The 23,086-nt window shown below is 41.7% G+C and overlaps 1 long non-coding RNA gene across 1 annotated transcript in view; it reads right to left on the reverse strand.

The window, feature by feature from the left end:
• Window positions 1–23,086, reverse strand: part of LOC135212040 (uncharacterized) — a 103,277-nt gene that overhangs the window by 57,185 nt on the left and 23,006 nt on the right. The gene's annotated exons all lie outside the window — the stretch shown is intronic.

The raw sequence follows: 23,086 nt of genomic DNA on the forward strand, positions 1-23,086 counted from the left end.
AGTGCAATCGTTTGTAGAACAAAGACACCCCAAAAAGGCTCACACAGGTCGTATGCTTGCGCAGTTCGATGACGTTTGCCTGAGTCGTTTCAGGAACATTGTGAAAAGTAAGCAGATGCAATCTTCCTTGGATAGTTATTTTTAAAAGAGGCCTTTAGTATTAGCAGGAGTAAGTAAAAAGGAAGAACCAAGTGATACTAAAAAACAGAAAGTTGAAAGTGGTGATGAAGTTGAAATTTTGTAAAAAGAAAAAAAACCTACGTAAAGTATAAAAAAGTAAAAGAAAAAGAAAAAATAAAAAAGAGAAAAATTTTTTTTTAATTTTAGTTTTTTGTAAAGTTAAGTGTTAGTTTTGTTAATGTGTTTCGTAAATTTGAGTTTAGTTTTCCTTACATTTTTTTATGTGTTTCGTAAAGTTAAGTGTGCGTACGTACGAGCTCGCCGTTTTCCTCCACTCTGTCACCACTTTTGAAGATAGCCTCACTCGAAAGGTAAGCTTCCACATTTTACTACATACGTACAGTATTTCTTGTATACCACATACACTAATACACTTTATTTACAGGTAATTAGCAGTATGTTATTAATTTAGGTATTGAATGGTCCAAATTGTTGTAGTATTTCATTGTTTATAGGTCAATTTAGCTTTATTATGAAATTTACTGGGGTGTTTTTGGAGGGCTCGGAACGGATTAGCCATTTTACATGTAAAATGTGGTCCAAGATACGAAAACCTCATGATACGAAAGGCGCCTCGGAACGGATTAATTTCGTATCTCGAGGTACCACTGTATTTGACTTTTCTCTCTAGATGACTTTCGACTGCAATATAAATACAGTCTGCATTCTAGGTAGAAGTTGTGAGCAACAAGGTCAGATGCAATATAAAGAAACACTGGTTTAGCCTACATTGAATTTAAGTAGGAATTCATGCCAACCAATGCTTAAGAAAGTCGAATAGGTATAGGCTTGCCTAAGTCAAAGAACTCCCAGTGTACTAGCCTATGTGGGAAATTTGTTTCACTCAGTGGGAAGATTGAAGGAATATATTCTACAAAATTACGAGGGTAATCCCTACCACTGAGTGTTCTCTAGTAATATAGTAAATGGTATAAAACGGGCTGTTAAGCACACATTTTTTCCATGCGCCTAACGTGTTTTCAGACTTGTGCCAGAAAATGCAAAGGATTAATAATTAATTGCTTTGTAAGTTTAAGTAGGCTAGTTAAATTCAGGTATGAGTAATTTAGGCAAATGCAATTAATATAATAAGGACTATGAATAAATCAAACCAAGGCCATAAAATTCCCAGGGCAGTTCAGTTTGGTCCCAGAATTCAATTAAGTTCTGACCCGGTTAAAGTAAAATTAAGGTAAACTAATCCCAAATAGTAATACTAAGTAAACAGACAGACCTAATTTTGACTAAATTTTCTACTACGCCCATGTAATTATATAAACCCCTGTAAAATTGTTCAATCTGAGTCTATGCCTAATTAATTCTCACAAACTCCATATTACAATAGCCTAACTACATAAAAGGGCTCAAAATTTAGTTAAGGTAAAGAAAACAGTGTATTACGTCTTGAATAAGTTTAAAGAAAACAGTGTATTACGTCTTAAATAAGTTAAGTTAAATAAATAAGTTGAATGTTAAAAGACGAAACCGCTTGCTAACGAATGACCGTTGGCTCAAATCAGCCGTCCGATAATATGGCGGCTTAGCCTTTGTGGAAAATTGGTATGTTGACCTACCTTTATTTCACTTACCGAATTTTCCGCCAACAGATAAGTGTGAATGGCCGTTTTAAGTTTTGGTTGCAAATAAGGATTTGGATAGGATGTGGGTTAGGACAGGTACAAACAGGAAAGGAGATCATACAAACCAATTATCTTAAAGGTTATTAATTTCTAAAACCCTACACTACGTAAATTAAACTCAAGACGAAGTTGACGAAACAAGTTGTCGCCCGTATTCCGTTGCTGTCTGTTTGAACAAGGCCCCAAAAACCCGCGCTCGACCTCTCGCTACCCCCCCGAAAAAGCCTATGTCAGGTTAATGGTTCTTATCACTCCCTAAATCAATTAAATAATTTCTCAACTAATTTGAAGGGACAGTTAAATCTATTTATTAAATCTATCAATCAAATATTTTAAATGCTAAGTAAAATTAATCAGATTATTCAAAATATAATATTATCATTTCTGCAGAGCTTACACTAAAGAAAATGATATTGTTAGAATACAATAAAGTTTTGTACATACTTACCCGGCAGATATATACGATGAATGGCCCACCCAGCCTCCCCTCAGGAGACAGGTGGAAGAGAAAATCTGGTTCTAGAACGGGAATGGTTCCTATTCTTGACACCCAGCGGCAGGGGGGTAGATCACCTGACCTACCTGCAGCGTGTGCCGCGAAATTTGAATTTCTGTCTGACGTCAGAGACATAAGCTAAGTATATATCTGCCGGGTAAGTATGTACAAAACTTTATTGTATTCTAACAATATCATTTTTGTACATGCAACTTCCCCGGCAGATATATACTTAGCTGATTGACACCCTTGGTGGTGGGTAAGAGACAACTATTTACTGAATAGACAGGTAAACAACATACGTTGTAGGTAATAAATAAATAAAACCTTGGTTCCTACTTGTTCAGGCGGAAGATTCCATGGCTAATGCCTAGGAATCGTGCTTCGCCTCAAGAGGCCTTCAGCAAGGGATTTGTGACCCTAATGCCTAGGAATCTTGTGGGTCTGTCGATGGGGTCTTATCCATTTACTCGACAGAGCCTCTTACATGACAATATGCCTATGCCTATTGGCATAATTAAGGAGCACAACACCGATCCCGATCACCTGATCCTAACACGAGGGTTAGTGCTTCAGTTGAAAAGAGTTATCCCCAAACTCCTTTCAAACAACCCAAAGAAAAAACACGACGTTAAATAAAATTTAACTCGCTAGTTAAGGATCAGTATCGGCTCCCTATCCCAGCAATGTATCCGCAGACACGTATCAACCAAGAGAGAAGGATCTCTCGTAGGTTATCTTGACATCCTTCGGATAATGGGAAGTCAACACAGAGTTGCATCTCCCGTATGTGACAGCTAATATGTCCTTATGACATATTGTTAAGGAAAGAACAAGAATTTGGAAAAGCTCGCACTTCATGCGCTTTTAATTCTCAGCTGTTTGAAGGAATCATCAATGCACTTATCAAGTGCTTAGGAGATCACATTGTCTCAAAGAAGGCCAGGGCGTTCTTTGATATAGATCTCTTCTGGGTGAAGCCTGGAGCCTGGCTAGCGCTTCGTGCCTGGCAGGCGCCTAGCGCCTGTCTAGCGCCTAGCGCCTGTCTAGCGCCTCGCGCCTGGCTGGAGCCTTGCGCCTGAATGGCGCCTAGAGCCTGGCTGGAGCCTCGCGCCTGGCTGGCGCCTGATTGGCTCCTCCCTCCTGGCTAGCGCCTCGCGCCTGGCTGGAGCCTTGCGTCTGGCTGGCGCCTGGAGCCTGGAAGGTGCCTGGAGCCTGGAAGGCGCCTGGAGCCTGGCAGAAGACTTCATGATTACTGTCTATGAGTCTGCATGCCTCAAGAGTTTCAGCGAGGTAGGGACCTATGACTGACAAACCCTTCTGGATCATGTCAATGGGGGCTAGCCCGCTTACACGACTTCTCGGATCGTGCCAATGGGGGCTGACCCACTTACATGGCAGAGCCTTACCTGTATCATATCAATGGGGACTAGCCCTCTTACATGACAGAGCTTTAGGTTTCTATTTACTGGAAGGAGCCTTGCGCCTGGATGGATCCTCAATCCTGACTGGAGCCTAGCCTTGAAGGAGCCTGGCACCTGGATGGCGCCTGGCTGGCTCCTAGAGCCTGGCTGGTGCCTCGCGCCTGGCTTGGCTCCTCCACACTTGCTGGAGCTTCGAGCTTGGAAGTCTCTAGGCTGTCTGGCGATGTCCACATCGGACACTCTTATATCTGTCCGATTTGTTCGCCTCTGGCGCATTTGCGCCAGGTTGGAGGCCCGCTCCTTCTAAGTATCCGACCATGACAGAGTTCCTTGGAACTGTCCGCCTCTGGCGTTTTTCGCCTGTATTGGCATTTGGCGCCTGGCTGGCGCTACATTGACGGAGTCATGAACAACCACATAGTTTATCAGGAGACTGGAGAAGGGTGGAAGAAATTCTTCCCCTTTGAGCTTTTGGCCCCTGGCAAGGGGAGGTGATTGTAGTCAGCTACATCCAGTAGACGACAGGATATCTAACAATACGAGAGAGAAGAGTCTTCCTCCGAGGAGGATCCTTCGTGAATACTTCCTTTGCTAACGAGATCTCTTCTTCCCACTGTTGATGAGGTTCCTCGTTGGAGAATCTTCCCTATCCTTGCCCGAAGGAAGGGAAGGAGTCTGGAAGTCGAAGGAGACTCCGAGCTGAAATTGGGCGGAACCCTGATTTCTAGCTCTTATTGTATCCTTCTGAATACCTTCTGGGAAGCATTTCGAGCCCTCATCGCACCACGAAGACTCTGTAGGCAAACGTTTAAACCATCTCTTCTTCTGTAGATGAAAATGTAAGTACCCTGCCTGGGCAACGAAACTTCTATCTGAAAGCGTTGCGTCAGGAATAGAGGGTTTTAGTTCTTTTGCCAGACATACTATGCTGGCAAGAACCCATTGCCGAGTCTCCATTGAATCTGATGCGAGATTCCAATGCACAAAAAATTCACTTGTCTTCTTGGTCGTTTAGGGCTAAGAGAAACAAAGAATTCCTTCATAAACTTTCTCAAAGAAGTTTGATGAGGAGCAGTTCCATTTTGTCGGAACACGGAATCTGTGGCCACAAAAAGACCCCATTCGAAGTACATGATATCCTACTCTTGTCGTATTGCGGTATCGTATAAGATCCCGAAGATCTTAATCCTCTGTTATCTCTAATTCCCCTTGTAGAGACAGAGTATAGCCTTTTACTGCGTTCTTTGATAGCAGATATATACATAGGTGATTCTTCCCTCTGAAAGTGAAGAAAAACCTCGCTATGTGGTTCACAGAGGTATCGGAAGAGGACAGTTTCCTCATTCCATCTAGCACGATCTGCAGCAATTCTATGTCTTAGCCATGACTATTGTCATTTACCTTGAAAAATCCTCTCATTCATGTCCACGTTCTTGGTCATGATCGCACTGTTGGAAACAGTACTCAGAGTGGAGAGGTTTTTCAGGTCTATTTATAATAGATTCTGATAGAATATCCAGATACTCTTGGAAAAGCCTTACGAAACATGCTGTGAGAAGAACGTGACTTCTGTGAATCCAACCTCTCTAAGGCCAAAATGAGGCATTCATCCTCTCTTCCTTTGACGCCCATTTATCTTAATATCTGTTAAGAATTTATAACTAGGGGAAAAAAGACTAAAGTTTATTCCCCTTCTTTTAAATTAAAGATGTCGTATATTGCTACTTCTCTTGGTTCGAGGAAAAGGAAGCAGTCTATAGGAAGCCTGCTCGTCTTCTACCTTGCGAAGAGATCTATGAAGAAGACTTTCCGCAGGTTCTCACAACTCTTTTCAATAAATGTTAGACATACGTTAACAGTTAATATCTTCGATCGAGAAGGTTCTCACGGACATGCAAAATCTTGCATCAAACCTCTTAAGGATCGTTACGTTCCGTGTCTGTTCCCAAATAGGTTCTCTTTTGTTAACGCGAACAGGGGCGAAAAAAGAGATTCTCGATGCTCTTTATATGAGAGAGTCGTGGAATTGGCCTAAGTGATTAACATAAATCATTTCATCATTCCTTGTAAGCGACCCCTTTCCAATTAAATGGGTAACGAAATCAGGAACGAATCTTGCCGTTACCGAGCCTGCTGTCCGAGAGGCTACTGGACTCTTAGGTTAATAACTCGCTAAAACGAGAAAATATCTTGGATGGTGCTTCTGGCGCATTGCGCCAGGCTGGCGCTTCTGGTGCAATTTGCGCCAGGCTGGCGCTTCTGACGCTTTGTGCCAGGCTGGCGCTTCCTTCTAGTTCTTTTTAGGTTATGTGCCAGAACATCTGTGCCTTTATGGTACCCGACATCCTTCACATGTTGATTCCGTTCTTAGTAGGAAAAAACTTTTATATACGTAGTATAGTCCATTCAGGGAAACAACTTCTGCCACTAAGAGAATGTTTCCCATCCGACTCACCCATCTTCTCTTGAGCAATATCCGATTCTAAAAAGGTTGTGTGCGTTTCTCGAAAGGATGAGAGAATTATATTATATCGTGCTCTGCCGTATTAGAATCCTTTATAATACTGTCACATTGTGGTAAACAGCATTAATCTAGGAAACCTTTGTAAGGATACTAGGAATTCTGTAGTTAACATCGGTATGTACATAAGACTTGACCATACCGTAGTCTTAAAGTGAATTCTCTACTACATTCATCTTCTCACTAAGCATGTACTCTAATAAGCCATGCTTTCGTAAGCATGAGAGCATTATATAATATAGAGTTCCGCTGCGTTAGAATCCTTTAATAATATTACCTACGGTAAAATGTTGTAATATCTATCTTATTGAAAGCTTCTTAGCAAAAGGCAGACAATATTTTATTTATGTTTGCTTAACTATTCCCTCAATCCGAGGCTAAAACCGCGATTGTAGGGGAAAGACACGGTTAGTCATTCCATCCCGCAGGAGAGAGACATGTAACCGACCACTCATGACCGACACCTACATGGTACTGCGTTGGTCTAGGCGATAGCAGTCTCCGTTAGCCGTCTGGCCTTACTCTTCCAGAGTTGCCAGCTACTCCATTCAATAAAGGAATCTTATAAAATTATTATCGAACTTCAGGAAGTTCTTATTAATGCATATTTAAACGAAACAAGACTTCGATAAATCTAGAAGCTAAGTAGGTGTTGTCTTAACAATCCCTTTAAGTGTACTCCTTCCTAGGAAATTCCTGGAAGGATACTGGTAATTGAGTTGCTCAGCAAAGAAGTAACTACGGTATGTGCTTATGATTTGCCGTATCGTATTCTCATACAGCAGATACTCTACTACCTTCTTTCCCTGCCGAGGCAGATAGAGAAAGGAAAAAATTTTACTATCTTCGTTCTTTTCGTTAATAGAACGATAGAAAGAGTATATATATCTCCTTAAGGAAGGAAGTTAATCCAGGAACTCTTTAAATCTTCGTGATTTCCTCATAAATCGCGGAAGAGACAGAATTCCTGTTCATCTGTAGGGTTTACGGAACGAAGTAGATATTTCCTATCCGCCATCATACCCAAACATCGTTGAGATTCTGATAAGAAAACTCCCAAAGCTCTTGCCTCTTCATAATGAGGGAAGAGCATGAATGAAGGAGAGAGTCCGCATTGAGAGGAACTGCCAAACACAGGAGTCTTCTGAATAATGAGAAAATGGCTTCTCTTAGTATCAGAATCCTTCTGACAAAAGCGACAGCCGCCTGTGCGACATCTTGCACCTTTGCCAGGGGAAAGTTGCTCAAGTTAAAAACTCAAAGAGGAGCCTCGCGACTGACCTCTCCCTCATAAGAAGATTTGGAATATTCTGGGGCCTGGCTCCTTGCGCCTAGTGCCTGGATAGTTCCGCGCGTCTGGAATGTTCCGCACGCTAGAAAGGAGACTCGCTCCTGGAACGTTCCGCTTGCGTGGAAGGTCCCGTGCGCCCTGATAGTTCCGAGCGCCTACTAGACCCCTTTTAGAAAGAGCCTCTTGCCCGGAAACGTTCAATGGAAGGATCGTTCTGATTGCCACTCTACTATAAGGCTCCTTGCTCTAGCCGTCTGTTTTTCTGGCGCAATTTGCGCCAGGCTGGCGCTTCGTCTCTTTGAAGGCGCCTTGCGCCAAGAAAAATTTTCTAGAACGCGGCTCACGCTCAGTTGCTGGAACGCGGCTCGCGCTAGTCTGTTTGCTGGAACGCGGCTCGCTGCTGGCTGTTGGAACGTGGCTCACGCTAGCTTGCTGGAACGCGGCTTCCTGGCTGGCTCTTGCTCAGTGTTCTCTTAGTTTTCAGAGAATGCACTAGATCATCTAAACTCCAAACATATACATTCTTCGTCTTTTCGGATGTAAGATGAAGAGACGCACTTTTTTAAGGATGCCTTTTCAATGGCTATCCTTGGCAGTCTGGGACGCTCTACTGAACCTGCCGAGGGGACGCCTGACCGGTGGGGATTCTCTGAAACCTCCTTACGGCTTTCGACATTCCTTCTCCTCTGGGCTTGGGAGCTTGAAAGAGGTCTAGGCCTGAGAGCGAGACAGAGCCGATCAGACGCACCCTCCACTGCAATGGGGAACACTAGTAATCACTTCTTACCTTTTAATAGCTCGCATTTTGAGCAACAATCCTTGTCTTCAAATTGCAATTATGAATTTGAAGTTTCTGCGAAGTAAGAAGGTGATGAGGATGCAACACTACTAGTACTGTTAATACTCTAATTGCTCGTTAGTACGAGTATCCAAAAAACTTTTAAAAGAAACGTATCTAGTTACATGCTTTACTGACTCCCTAAAGTAGGAAGTCAGTTTATTTCCTCAATCAATTCTAACACTTATTACACGTATTAATGAATAAATATTAATATTTCCCTTTCTTGCAAACTATGTGAGTGTCTACCGAAAATTTCGGTAGTTACACGTCATATATTTTTCAAAATTTTCGAAGCCAAATTCATTAAAAAGTTAATAAAAGCGTATGCCGAACCAAAGACCCAGTACTTCCCTGCAAAAGACAGCCCAGAAGATCGATGGCGGTGAAAAACGAAAATCAAGTCAGGAGGTAGCAACAACATATGTTGACACTACCGCGACAGAGAAAATCTGGTTCTAGAACGGGAAAGGTTCCTATTCCTGCCACCCAGCGGCAGGGGGGTAGATCACCTGACCTACCTGCAGCGTGTGCCGCAAAATTCGAATTTCTGTCAGACGTCAGAGACATAAGCTAAGTATATATCTGCCGGGGAAGTTGCATGTACAAAAATGGGGTATAGTTATTGTGTAGCTCTTAGCAGTGACTTTGTTAAAGATTAGAAAATGTATATGTACAAATAAATAGGGTTGATTACAGTTTAGTTGCCCGGGCCGCGTAACACCATTTTGCCCGGTCCATAATCACTCCGCCACAGTCAGTAGTTCATGGACCCGACAACACCCTGCCCGAACATGCTTGGACCAGTCAGACTCAAAACTTTCGCCAAAACAAACGGCCGCCATCTTATGTGTTCGTCTGCCGATTACCTAGCAGACGTTCCCCTTGACCAACTAAATCGTAGGAGCTCCATTATTTATTATCAGTTTTTATAAGAATCTTACAGACTGTTGATTATATGCTAGGCCCCTTTTATTCATTTCTACCACCTTTACCGTGGCGATACCCTTGGCCAGGCCGCACAACACCTTCTGCCCGGCCCTTAATCACTCCGCTGAGGTAAGTAGTTCCCTGACCTGACCCTGCCCGACCATCATTCGATCTCAGTATGTTCCTTTGTGTCAGCATATAAACATTCATCATGTCCGATTCTTCCACGTCGTATCCCGCGCACGTGCAATTTGCCGCCGCCATTCCAGTTACTATACCGGACCTTGTGATTCTTTGCCGTGACAAACGATCCCAGCCAGAAAGAAAAGAAGAATCGTGTGCCCCAAAGACTCGGATGATTCCGATTTCCAACTCTAAGCTTGACTTTATTTCTGGGGTGGACTCGGGCTGAGCACGGATTTGACGCCTCCCAATATTAAGGTCAGTTAATCGATGTATCAGTAAGATATGTTCATTTTTTAAGGTTTAACCCAAGTAGGTAATATATAGCAGGTTAGTGTTTTTATCGGCAAGCGTAAGTCAGGGCTGCTCAACGTATCCGAACATTCACATGCGCTTGCAGTCCACGTGTTCGAACTATGAACTCGGACGTAACTTTAATCCATGTATTCTAGCAAATATTAAGTGTGTTTACATATCCGTAAGAAGTTACCGGTGCCAGTCATGTCCGAACGTACAAGTAACGGGGCATGTTAATGAATTGATCACTAAAGTGGTAGCATTACAATGCTTGCTCACAGAACTCACCATAGGTTAGGGTGGTTCGTTTGGTTAGGTAACAATCACTTTGTTCATACCGTACTGGGGGGTCCAGGGGGGTGAAGCCCCCCGGCCAGGTAAGGGCACACACCCTTAGTCTGGTTAGGTTGGTTCCTTTGGTTAGGTCGCAATCACTGTTACCATACTATACTGGGGCTTCGCCCCCGGCCAAGTAAGGGCACGCGGCCTAAGTTTGGTTAGGTTGGTTCGTTTGGTTACGATCAGTTCAGTTGGCCAGGCACCGCATTTCATGCATGAACGTTCTATTAGGCTAATAGCCCATATGTTCGGTGAATGTTGAGTAGGGGGACAGTTTAGTAACCTAGGCCGCGTATCTCATGAGCCGATTAACTAGCAGGCGATAACCTTGGCCAACTAAACTGAGTAGGGGGGACAGTTTAGTTAGCCTGACCGAACGAGGAACGAATGTAGAGTAGGAGGACAGTTTCATTACCTAGGCTACTCATCTCATGAACCAACCAACTAGTAGACGTTAAACGTGGCCAACTAAACTGAGTATGGGGAGGAGCTGCTACAGTTTAGTTGGCCGCGGGTTTCGTCTACTAGGGTTTCGTGGTTTTCCTTGTTCATTGTCGTCGTCTGTCTCCCCGCACCCAAAAAACCCTGGTTTCCCAATAGGTCCCCCCTTATCGTTTTCATTAACTTTTAAACAAAACTTGTGTGTTCTCCCCCCACCCAAAAAGCCCCGTTCCCCATAGGGTCCCCCATTACCGTTTTTTTAGGTTTTTGGGTTTTCTAACACTACACAGGTTTTCAAAACTAGCGCCAAAACAAATGGCCGCCATCTTGTTTGTATTAGTCCGGTGATTCCCCAGCAGACGAAACAAGGGGGCAACTAAACTGTAGCTGCTCCAATAAATTTACAACAGCCTATACCAAACAACACCCTGTGTAGCCTATGCCAACCAATACCCAGTGTAGCCTGTGTCCAACAACACCCAGTGTAGCCTGTGTCCAACAACTCCCAGAGTAGCCTGTGTCCAACAACTCCCACAGTAGCCTATGTCCAAACACTCTCAGAGTAGCCTGTGTCAAACAGCTCCCAGTTCAGGACTTATAAAGCTTTGGAAAAATCAATTTAAGTGTCATAATGGGCAAGACCAATAATGGTAGTAGTCAGGTAAGGCAAGCAGCATATAAAAGGTTACCAACAAGCAAAGAAAGGGCAAACACATGAAACAAATAAACCTATAAACCTAAGAAGGGTAAACTTACGTGCTGCAAGTGCATAGAAACCGCAGAAGAAATTTAAAGCATGCTGTAGCCTATATGTGGTAAAGAGCATTATTGCAATGATTGGGACAAGGGCCGTGTCAGGTAAGAAGGGCACAAACATGATACCTAACTGTGTGATAGAACCTTCAGACTAGGTACTCAAGAGTTACATTAACACAGAAATAGAAGTTATAGGTTCATCACAACTTGAGTACAGCATAGCGGTGGGGAAATAGGCAAGTTTCCATTGTCAAATGCATGGGACAAACCTTTTGGGCCTAGATGGGTTAAGGTGAAAAAAAGTAGACTGGCATGGTATTCTAAGGGTTACAGGTTCAAAACAGGAGCCTACATTAGAAATTTCACTAACCTAACCTAACCTATCCTCATTGCATTACTAGGTGTCGGTGCTCATATATATACAATTAACAATATCAAAAGACCAGCTTTCTTCTTCTACAGGTAAAACTTCAGTACAGATTGATGAAATACCATACTTATGCCACAATGCCCTCCCTACAGTTAAGCCTAACTGTAGAGTACATGTATTTTTCATGTCACTGAAGTACGTCACTTAGGAGATCTCAAGATTCCTACAGAGGTTCATGATACAAATATCATTATGCAGGTATTCAATAACTCCAGAGAGCTGATACTTCTGAATGTATTTATAACACTGCAATATATATTACAATGCTTGTATAAAACTAGTTATTTCATTTTTGGCAAGAGCTGGTAATATTGTTTTTGTTATACCTATAGTTGTTCCCCTCAAAGTCACTGTACCATCAGGAGAGTGTTTTTTCAAACAAGTCTGCCCAGCATCATAACAAAAGGACACAAATTTTCTGATGTACATTAAAAATAAATGTAAATCATTACTACCCAATGACAAATTAGTGATATTGATGGTGGGTGAAACTCATGTACTTAATACCACATTTTCATTATAAAGGCAAAAATATTGTTGGTAAAGCCTTTGGCTATGGTGAAGCTGCAACAGCGCATTTCACTTTACAGTGGTACCTCGAGATACAAAAGTCTCAACTTACGAAAAACTCGAGATACGAAAGCTGACACGAAAAATTTTACTGCTCTACATACGAAAGTTTTCAAGATACGAAAGGTTTCTGAAAGTCCGAGATTCACCCGATAACAATTTTGAAACTCGCGCCGCGCGCTGCCATCTTAGTTCTAGTAGACTCACTACCATCCTCCTGCTCTCCCATTGGTTCCTGATGCTAGCCAAGCCATGAGATCCTTCTCTCCTATTGGACAGCATCCCTCCCATCATGCATCTTATACGTACGTATGTGGTGGCGTCCCTACCCTGGCCACCTCGTACCAGAATCTTTATCGTACGCATGCGACATTCGTTCGGTCCAACAATTTCGTTTAGTATCGTAAATTCGTTAGTGATTTCGTTGTGCTACTTTATCGTGTTGTGAGAACCTAATTAGTATATGTACTACATACGTAACTTAATTACGTACAGTACATAGTCATGGGTCCCAAGAAAGTTGCTGAAGTTCACAGAAAGAAGAGAATGCTTTCTATGGAGACAAAGGTGGAGATAATAAAAAAGTATGAAGCTGGCTTGCGGTTGAGTATGATCGCTAAGGAATACGGCCGAAATCCGTCGACGATAGGCACCATCCTTAAGCAGAAGGAAGCCATCAAAGCAGCTACACCTTCCAAGGGCATGACTATTTTGTCCAACAAGAGGAGCCATGTGCATAATGAAATGGAAAGGCTGCTTCTTGTATGGATTGAGGACAAAGAAATCGATGGCGATACGATAACCAAGACGGCAACCTGCCAGAAGGCCAGCGTTATTTTCGGCGATTTGATTGCCCAAGCCGAAGACGACGGCGGAGAGGGGACATCAACGACAACCCCAGAGTTCAAGGCTTCTCATGGGTGGTTCAAAAAATTCTGTAAATGGACTGGCATCCATTCGGTGGTGAAGAAATTGAAATTACGTAAAGTATAAAAAAGTAAAAAGAAATGTAAAAATAAAAAATAAAAAAAGAGAAAATAAATTTTATTTTCAGTTTTTTGTAAAGTTAAGTGTTACAGTTTTGTTAATGTGTTTTGTAAAGTTTAGTTTGTTTTTCTGACATTTTTTTATGTGTTTCGTAAAGTTAAGTGTACGTATCTGCCGTTTGTCCTCCTCCTCCTCTGCCGCCACTTTCAGAGATAGCCTCACTCGAAAGGTAAGCTTCCACATTTTACGTTACAGTAATAATACGTTACAGTAATAATATTTCTTGTACACTAATATACACTTTATTTACAGGTTTTGCATTTTTATTATTAAGTTACATATTGAATGGTCCAAATTGTTGTAGTATTTGATTGTTTATAGGTAAATTTACCTTTATTATGAAATTTACTGGGGTGTTTTTGGAGGGCTTGGAACGGATTAGCCATTTTACATGTAAAATGTGGTCCAAGATACGAAAACCTCATGATACGAAAGGCGCCTCGGAACGGATTAATTTCGTATCTCAAGGTACTACTATGTTGAACAGGTAAAGTTTAAATTCAAGTAAGTTACACAAATTCCCCATTAAGGCATAAAAGCTGATGTTCTGCACTGCACACTGAAGAAAGTAATTATAGGCTTGGAAAAAATCATTTTTACAGTGTTTTGCATTGTAACATTGTAACATTGCTATCATTGGGAATGCAATGTCCTATACAGGTGTCTATAGTGTATCCTCACCCATTTCAGAGTAACAAATGCCCTTTTTCGTGTGTGTTTCAGTAAAATTGTTAAACTATATCAGGAATAATTGGCTTGGCCAGAAAGTTATAATTAAACAATAAAGTTACCTCAGTTCTCCTTTGATGTCAATAATTTGAAAAACGAAATTCATTATGCACCATTCAGACCTATGAAAAACTTCATGCTATAGATGTTTGCTCAATGAACATTCATATAAACTATCATTAAAAGCATTATCTCCCTACACCTTTGAGAAACAAAATGTCCATTTAGTTTTACAAATATCCAATGAATATATCATTGAAGCTTTACTAACTATTGGAAAAAATCACTCCATTTTTATTCAGGATGCAAATGTCAAAATTTTACATTTGGTCGACAATCATAAATTTAAACGTTTAAATATCAAAAGGGTAAATAATAGATAAGCTGCTCAATAGCTATTGTAGCCAAAGAGAAACTTAGAAAATTAAATATCAAATAATGACTGTATGTAAGAGAATTACTTCATTCACATATAGTAGAAAGAACCATGTTTTTTGTGATGTAAACCTATGCACTACTGTTTATTCTTTGGTAAACACTGTATTGTAACTAAGCAAATTGTTTTGGTTCAGCATTTTATATTAATCTTTATAACTTGTGGTTTGTTCGAGTAAGTTTTATTTATATTTGGTGTACACTAATTAGTGTAGATGAGAAAATAAGTAAATTAATAACTGGCAGACCAAAAAAGGGATTTTGACAAAGGAAAAATCTATTTCTGGGCGAATGACCTGTGTCGCCCAGTGAAATGTTCCTTTAGCACACATTTCTAAGGTATAAATAATGCTATAAATACCAGAGAAAAAAGCTATATGGTAATGCCAGAATATTCTGGCTCGCTCACCTTTATTTAAGGTGTCGGTATGGTATCTTGGGCGAGTGAAACCACTACCAGAGGTCTTCTGCCATTTAGTCTCTTCCTTTGTCAATTTCCCTTTCAAACTAGGCGCCATACCAGCACCATCTACCGCCCACTACTGCTACTACTAGCGCCTAGATAGCCATTCCTGAAAATAACACCCAAGTTTGGGGCAACAGGGTGAGGAAGGAAGGGGTGGGTTCACTGGGCGACACAGGTCATTCGTCCAGAAATAAATTTTTCCTTTGTCAAAATCCCTTTTCTGGGCTAAACCTGTGTCACTCCGTGAAATAGTAACAGAGAATTGTTCCCACAAGCTTGGATATACTCTCTATAAGAACAATGGAAGGGAGAAACTAACTCTAAGATAATTCTACCCTATTTAATAAATTGCATAAATCTAAACAAATTTTAACAATATCTTAAGTCTAGGTCCTTACTTTAGTAAGTATATACTATTACAGCAAATAATTACTGGGGTAAGGCCTGTGTGATTACTATGTCAATAAGTAATACTATATATTTTACATGTATATGATTAGTAGTTAATTATAACCAGTACAAGAATGGTTCAATTATACAATCCAAGTGAAAAACCCCGAGAAGAAGGCTAGAGACTAAGCGAGGCAGTTAGGAGAGAAAAGGAGCTAAAGAAGGACAAGGTCTTTACGACTAGGTATGTCAACATGACTAGGCTGTGTTAGGGGAAACAATATTCCCCCACTGCCGATGCTGAATTATTTAGGGGCTTCCAAGGATTTAAGGTAGTGGTGATTAAATACTTGAATTCCATCTTATATACTTCTTTAAGGTCATCAAAGTTCATGTGGTGGAAGTGACTTATCAAGGGAACTATTGCTCGGACATCATGTACATGTGGAATTGATTCCGGTTAGCCCATCTAAAATTATAGAATTGTTATTTTAATCACTTAAATGAGACTGTTCCACCATCTCTCGAATGAATAAAGGACCTGAAGTTTTACTTGAAGTTCTGTCTAAAATTGATCTTAAGTTCTGACTGGACATAGGGATAGATCCTGTGGAAGTGGGGCAATCTTCTAGGGGCCCCATCTACTCTGAGGATCCTCATTTTAGCCAAGAATTCGATCTGGAGATACTAGAACTTCTCTGGATGGAAGAAAATCAATATGATTTTGTTCTAGCTAGCACAAGTTCTCGGAATCGATGAAATTATGAATCTGTTAATGTGGAACCAAACTGGAGTAGTTCCTTGAAGCAGATTTGGTCGTGGTAATAACCCTAGTTGGTAGGCTCTTTCTAAACAGGGTCCTAAGGAACGTAACAGCCAGGTTCATATTCATCGTCATAACTATTGGGTCTTTTTAGGAAAAAGGCTAGCTTGTTACTGTAGAATCGTACTGCTTAGAAAAGGAAGTCGTAGGAACTAGGGGAGAGATTAGTCAAGACTGTCAAATCTCGTGACAATTGTTGAAATGTTTCCGCATGGTTGCGGACCTCCCCGTAGACTTCGTTGTCTGATTCTAAGAACAAGGTGTTAATAGGATCCATATTGGCATCTTCTTGTGCCGTGAAATTCATGAATTCCATAAAGTTAGGACCCTCCGAATCCTTGAGGAAGCGTCCTTCATGTTATACTAAATGTGCCAGTTTGGGGTTGGGGGTCCGTCTGAGGCGGAGTCCCAATTCCCCTAGTTACGGGTCACATTTGCTCTTGAGTCCGTTTGGGGTTAACATCCCAATCCGTCCTTAGAAGGATGGGAGTTAGCCTAGAACTTGCTTTAGTAGATTTATTGGAGGGAAAATTTAAATCTTCTGCCTGATGTTCCAACCTATCTGGTATCCGTGGCCTGGGCCATGGGGTCCAGATTGAGGGCACATGAAATATTGTAATTTGTGGTTGGATTCTGTGGCAATAATTCTACTAGGAGATCTGGATTTGTTGGCTGATCCATCTAAATGACCTGTTGGCTAAGGATTATTCCGACTGTAGCGGAGTTGTCCCTGACAGTGCATCTGCCACTAAGTTCTTGCTCCTGCCAAGTGAGTTGCTGACAGATGCCACTGTTTCTTGTTGTCAATGAAAAGATTGTTATCATGACCCGATTATGTGGCTTGGCTGAAAGCTGTTCTCTGAGGAGAGTTACTAAGAATAGAATACTGTCATGGCTTCCAAACACTGTTATGAAGCTAGCAGAGCGTTAGGAACCAAGTGTCCTGAGAGTTTCCATATTGGGGGTAGTCTCCCAAAACGCTTAGTGAAGCATCCATATGGACCACTAAACTTGGCGGAGGGAACCATACTGGTGATGATTTTGTCAGATTCTTGACTTCTGTCCATGGACGGAGTCTCTGTAAAATGTGCGGGATGCGGGAACTGTGTCTCTCAATCCCCTGTTCGCTCTACCCCGCCAAACCCGGAATACAGTCTTTCGTTGGCCTTTAGTAGTCCCTGTTACTGATGCGAATTGGAGTGAACCTAGAACTCTTCCTGGTTCCTCCAGGATGCTTGCCTGCCTTGAGGAACTGTCTCGCAGCCTTGCTATTTCCTTTCTCTTTTCCCCGGTGGGATCGAAGTCATAGGTCTCTTGGTAAACTCTAAATTGAGGAAGAAGAATGAGATGGGCTAAAAGGTAGTCCTTTTGCCCATTTACCAAATGCTTCATATAGCCTACCTTCGTCCTGGGTATCGGCCTTCATTGGTTCGTGGTCCAGGTTGATTGCTGCGACCTCTCCAACGACTTTTTATTCTAACCCACTAGGTCCTCTGCCAGCACGGCATGTTAATCTTCGTGGATCTTGGCAATGATTGGGGCTGCCAAATCTACTGGTACCATTGCTGATACTTCCGCATTTGGGTAGATAAGGGAACTTCTGAAAGAGATAGTTACTTTTTAAAAAGTATCCTCTTTTAAAAGTATTCTAAACATTGATAATTATCTCAATATCTCTAAAATTACTATTTACAATATCTCATTCAGTGAACTAATCATTCAATGAATTGGTACTTACCGTCTCGGTAGTGAAGTCCCAAAACCAGATTGTAACAGACTTCCCTCTCAACTGGTTGCCAGACCGACAAGTCATTCATTGGACCGCACAGCCTGTGTGAGTGCGGCATACTTCCTGTCTGCCCTGCTGCTGCAGGGTTGCAGTGCAGTTTGTCTTCTGACAGTGTACCATCTGTAATTACAAAATGATACATTGACAGCGTACCATCTGTAATTACAAAATGATACATAAGTACCTTTATATGGACTTGCCAGATATGTACGTATCTGGCAGAGTATATGTAACATTAGAATCGATACCGGAGTATCACTACATGTAGGTCCGCTGGAGATCACTCCGATGGGACCTGCATTCTGTATTGTCGTCACCGTAATAAATTGCAGCGGCATGCACTATGTAAGGCATTCATATTATCCTCTCCCGCCAGCTCCGACCCCGCTATGCATTAACCTCATAGTCTTGTAATAATAAATAAATAAATAAATATATATATATATATATATATATATATATATATATATATTAAGCTTAATAGCAACAAAACCGGGGAAAGTTAGACTTGGCCTGAATCCGTCAGCATCGCAGAGGTTTTCTTAGTAACTAAGAATGCCTCTGCTAGCTTCTGGCCACCGCCACCGGAGTGGGGTGCTGAGGTATAAATGAAAGCGGGGGAGAAAGGCTAGTTAAGGATAAACAAATGCCTCGATTCTAGGTTACCTGCCGGGGTCGACTACCTGGCGTAGTACACCGATCGAAAACATAAAGCATATTTTAAAAGTTAAAATAAAATAACTAAATGAATTTTGAACCGGAGCACAGAATCTATGCTCCTTCCCGTCACAGTTCTCTTTCAACACTATCTCTCTAACTCCCGGGTCTAGCTAAGGAATCGAAACAGGGGAATAGGTAAAACCTAGGCCTGAATCCGATCGTAAGGGAGATAGTGTTGTTATATGCATAACTGAACGATCTCCGCTGTATCCCGGGCCTGCCGAGGCGGAAGGATAGATAATGTATGGAGGACTGAGGATAGGAAAGGCAAAATTCTGCTTCCGGTCCCAGTTCCCTTTCAATGCTATCTCTCTATCCCCCGGGTCCAGCTTAGGGATCGAAAAAGGGGAATAGGTAAAACCTAGGCCTGAATCTGATTGTAAAGGAATCGTGTTTGTTATATGCATAACTAACGATGTCCGCTGGATCCCGGATCCGCCGAGGCGGACGGATAGAGGAGGTAGGGAACTGGGGATAGGAAAGACGAGAAGAGAGTACGTGGCTAATACCATCCTAAAGAGCCGGGAAATTACCCGGGCTCATCAGGGTAGGTACCTCGTACTACTCCTACTACGTAAGGCAAGGAGTACCCCTTCCGACTATAACCACTCCCCCTCACCCCTCTGCAAGAGGGGATAGGACTCGGATGGCTACCTGAAGTAGCGCTAGCGAGTTATGTCATCCCGTCAAGGTAAAAGGGGGGAGGGAGGGCGTCTAGAGGGTGGCTCACACGCGATCAATTGGACACTACGACCGGCCAGGTGGAACACCTCGCGGTCAGAAGTGGATCCAAACGATCACATGGGCTGACGGTCTACAGACCGACTGCCCACTGATTACAATAATACAATAATTTATATGATAATAAACGCTATACAATAGCCCTGGCGCAAGAGGGGATAAGGATAGAGGATAAGTACATAATTCTGTTTAAAGAGCGGCTGACTTAACCTTCTCTCGATCGGAACGATCTGGTCAGGACAGCCAGGGTGGCTCTGAGCGGTTAGCCTAACCTTCCCGAGACGTGATTTCAATCACGATCTGGCGAGGTAGGCCAGGGAGGCTCATGGAACAGAATAAGGTCCCTAAGGGCCTTACACCCCTCCCTCAGGGATTCCCTGGTAAGGTGAAGGAGGTATCCTCCTTGAGCAGACCAAGGGAAAGAGGGGAGGGGGGGGAGGGAGATAGGCTGAACTCCCGATCCGACGAATCGAAGGGGAGAAGCCTCTCCAGATGGAAGGAATACCTATCTGACCTACTTCCCAAACCAAGGAGGAATCTCCCTGGTTTGTGTAAGTAGGTCCGAATCATCCTCGCGCCAGGATATCTATTATAAAACGTCAGGATATCTACAAATTTTAATAAATCTTGAGTGAGTGCAAAATCAATAACAACACAACTATAATTAGTATAGGTGACCAATTGGAAGTCGTCATAAAGATACGGGTAGCGATGTATGTAATGGCTGACTCGGGAGAGGTGCAAGCTAGGCTCCGTTTATGTAACATACAACTAAAACTTACTTATGATTAATTTTGCTACCTTTATAAACATAAATTGATAATTACAGTACTCAACTTAGATATCGAAGATTCCTGGCGTTTATAGCATCTCATTTTATTCCAAAATAATGTCGCTACAGTCAAAGACACAAGTGTACATGACAGTGCTATTTAAAGGAATGGGTATCGAGGCGCTAGTAGTAGAGGTAGTGGGTGGTAGATGGTGCTGGTATGGCGCCTAGTTTGAAAGGGAAATTGACATAGGAAGAGACTAAATGGCAGAAGACCTCTGGTAGTGGTTTCACTCGCCCCAGATACCATACCGACACCTTAAATAAAGGTGAGCGAGCCAGAATATTCTGGCATTACCATATAGCTTTTTTCTCTGGTATTTATAGCATTATTTATACCTTAGAAATGTGTGCTAAAGGAACATTTCAAGGAGCGACACAGGTTTAGCCCAGAAATGATAGGTTCTGGCAAGGGTTTGTTCACATTTCTTACGTCTGGCAGCTTAGTCAGTGCTAGCAGCTCGGACCATCCTTGCTTACGTCACAAAACATCGAACAGACCTTCTATCTCGGTGGTCTTGCTTTAATACACATGTGCATTGCATCATCAGCATACTGAACAATCTTATTTTCCAGGCCAACAACCATATCACTTGTATACTACACTAAAAATAATAGTAGATTAAGATACTAATAAACTGTGTAACTTCAGACACAATAGGTCTTGGATCCCGTCAATTGCAACTCGCTGCTGCCTACCTTTAAAGAAATCTTGAAGTAACTCTAAAACATATCCATCCACTCCAAGATTCTAATGGTCATCAATATCAGTACTTTGTGATTTACTAAATTAAAAGTAGCACTAAAATCTATCTAAATTACTCTGCACCCAAAATCCTAATCAAGGTTCTCTTGCAAACGCCATGCCAAGTCAAAAAAGCGTCGCAGGTACCCAACCACTTCCTGTATGCATTCTCTTACTTCCATCTTACTTTCCACCCACTCCTAACCATTGCTTCTCAGTGCAACTGCAAGGTTTCCCTCCTGTTACACTTTAAAACCTTTCTGCTGTCATTTCCATCAGCTAACAATCCTTTAGATTCCACATAGTACTTGTATAGTGGCTTAAAATTAATCAGCAACTTGGGAGAACATAAGGAGAATACAGACTAGCCTGTAGTTACTGCAGCCTACAGATGTGCCACGCTTTGGAACAGACACTATATTACTTAGCGTGCGCTCATCCACACAGATAACCCGTCAACATGAAAATCTATAAAATATAGTAATCTTGGGAGACAATGCACAATGCACTAGAAACTTCTTTTGTAAACAAAAGGGAAGAAAACGTCAGGATCTTCTTCACCCCAGCTATCAAGATAATCCTGAATTTTCTTAACAGCCCTAAAGCGAAATGCTAATTTTCAAAGAATAGGTTCACAATGACAAGTGTCAAGGAGAGGGAAACCCTCAGCTGACTGCTTAGCTTAAAAAGCTTGATAAAGCAGTTCAGCCTTTTCCCTTGGGCCAGTTACCAATCTACCATCATCTGTTAGTAATGGTGGAATGTGAGACAAGCCTGACCCAAATGTTATAGATAATGCCAATTTGGTCCACCACAGATGAGACTGAGTAATCCCTTCAAATTTCCTCTTCTAGGAATTATTGTAATTTCTCTTGCCTCTATGGTAAGTTCTATTAGCGGTAAGGCGAGACCTAACAAAAATGGTGTTTAAGTTTCATTTGGACAATCTTGTCCCCATTGTTGAATTTGGTCTGCTTTATGATGCTAATATCTGGCTAAAACCAAATTTAAAAACAAACAAACAAACAACGGTCATTGCAGCCTTTTCTCAAAAGTGTATACAGAAGGCCAGCAGTAAATACTAGTGTGTATTTGCCAACAAAAATATGAAAGCTTAAATCATTTTCTAAGTCTCGGGTTATTGTTTTGAAAGTGTTCCTTCAATAAGTTCTTGGACACTGGCTAATAATAGATGATGAGTATTTTATGTGAATACACTACTCAATAGAACTTATGGTTGTTTTTTGTTTTGTTTAGTAGTAATATTTACCTACTGATTTCCACCAGTTGAAGCTTTATGAACTCTTATGCTGAGGTACAAGATTGTCGTCTGACTCCTCACAATTTTGACAACTTAAATTTAACAATAGCTGTCTTTTATGTAAGAAGCTTGATAGAGATTTTAAGTCATATATATAATATGGAAGTAAGGTAAACCCTTCCACTAATTAATGCCTCTCATCCAAAATAGAAACCTTGGATGAGTCAATAACCAGGACTGGGAAATGGGAAACATAAAACTACATGATGTGCTCTGTGCAATGCTAAAGGGAGAATGGAGGTTAGACTGGGATTAGTGTGTTAAGGTTTAAAAGCCAGGTAACAACCCAATACCACTGGTTAGCTTAGAATGCATCCTAACAGCCAGTCACGTTGGAGGGGGGGGGGGGGGCGGCCTAAAGATTGAGGTAAAGTACTTTTGGGCGGGTAAAGACTTGGTGTTGTCAATTGCAATAACCTAATAAGGACCTGTCGACTTAGGTTAGATGCATCTCTGTATCTGTTATTTGCTACATTTTCATACTTGAAAGCTGAATATTTTGCCGATCACTGCTACTAATATGCATTTCCTACCTGCCGGACTGGTGCATTAAATTCATTTTTGGATTTACCCCACCCAAACACAAGTTTCCTACCACCCCTTGCCTACTGGATAGGGAAGGGTCAAACACTAAAACTGGAGGTTTGCATAAACAATTGGGTTGAAATGCACAAAATACAAGGTAACCGTCAGAATAATATATAATTCATGA

Source organism: Macrobrachium nipponense, chromosome 40 (assembly GCF_015104395.2).
Source record: "Macrobrachium nipponense isolate FS-2020 chromosome 40, ASM1510439v2, whole genome shotgun sequence".
NCBI lineage: Eukaryota > Metazoa > Arthropoda > Malacostraca > Decapoda > Palaemonidae > Macrobrachium > Macrobrachium nipponense.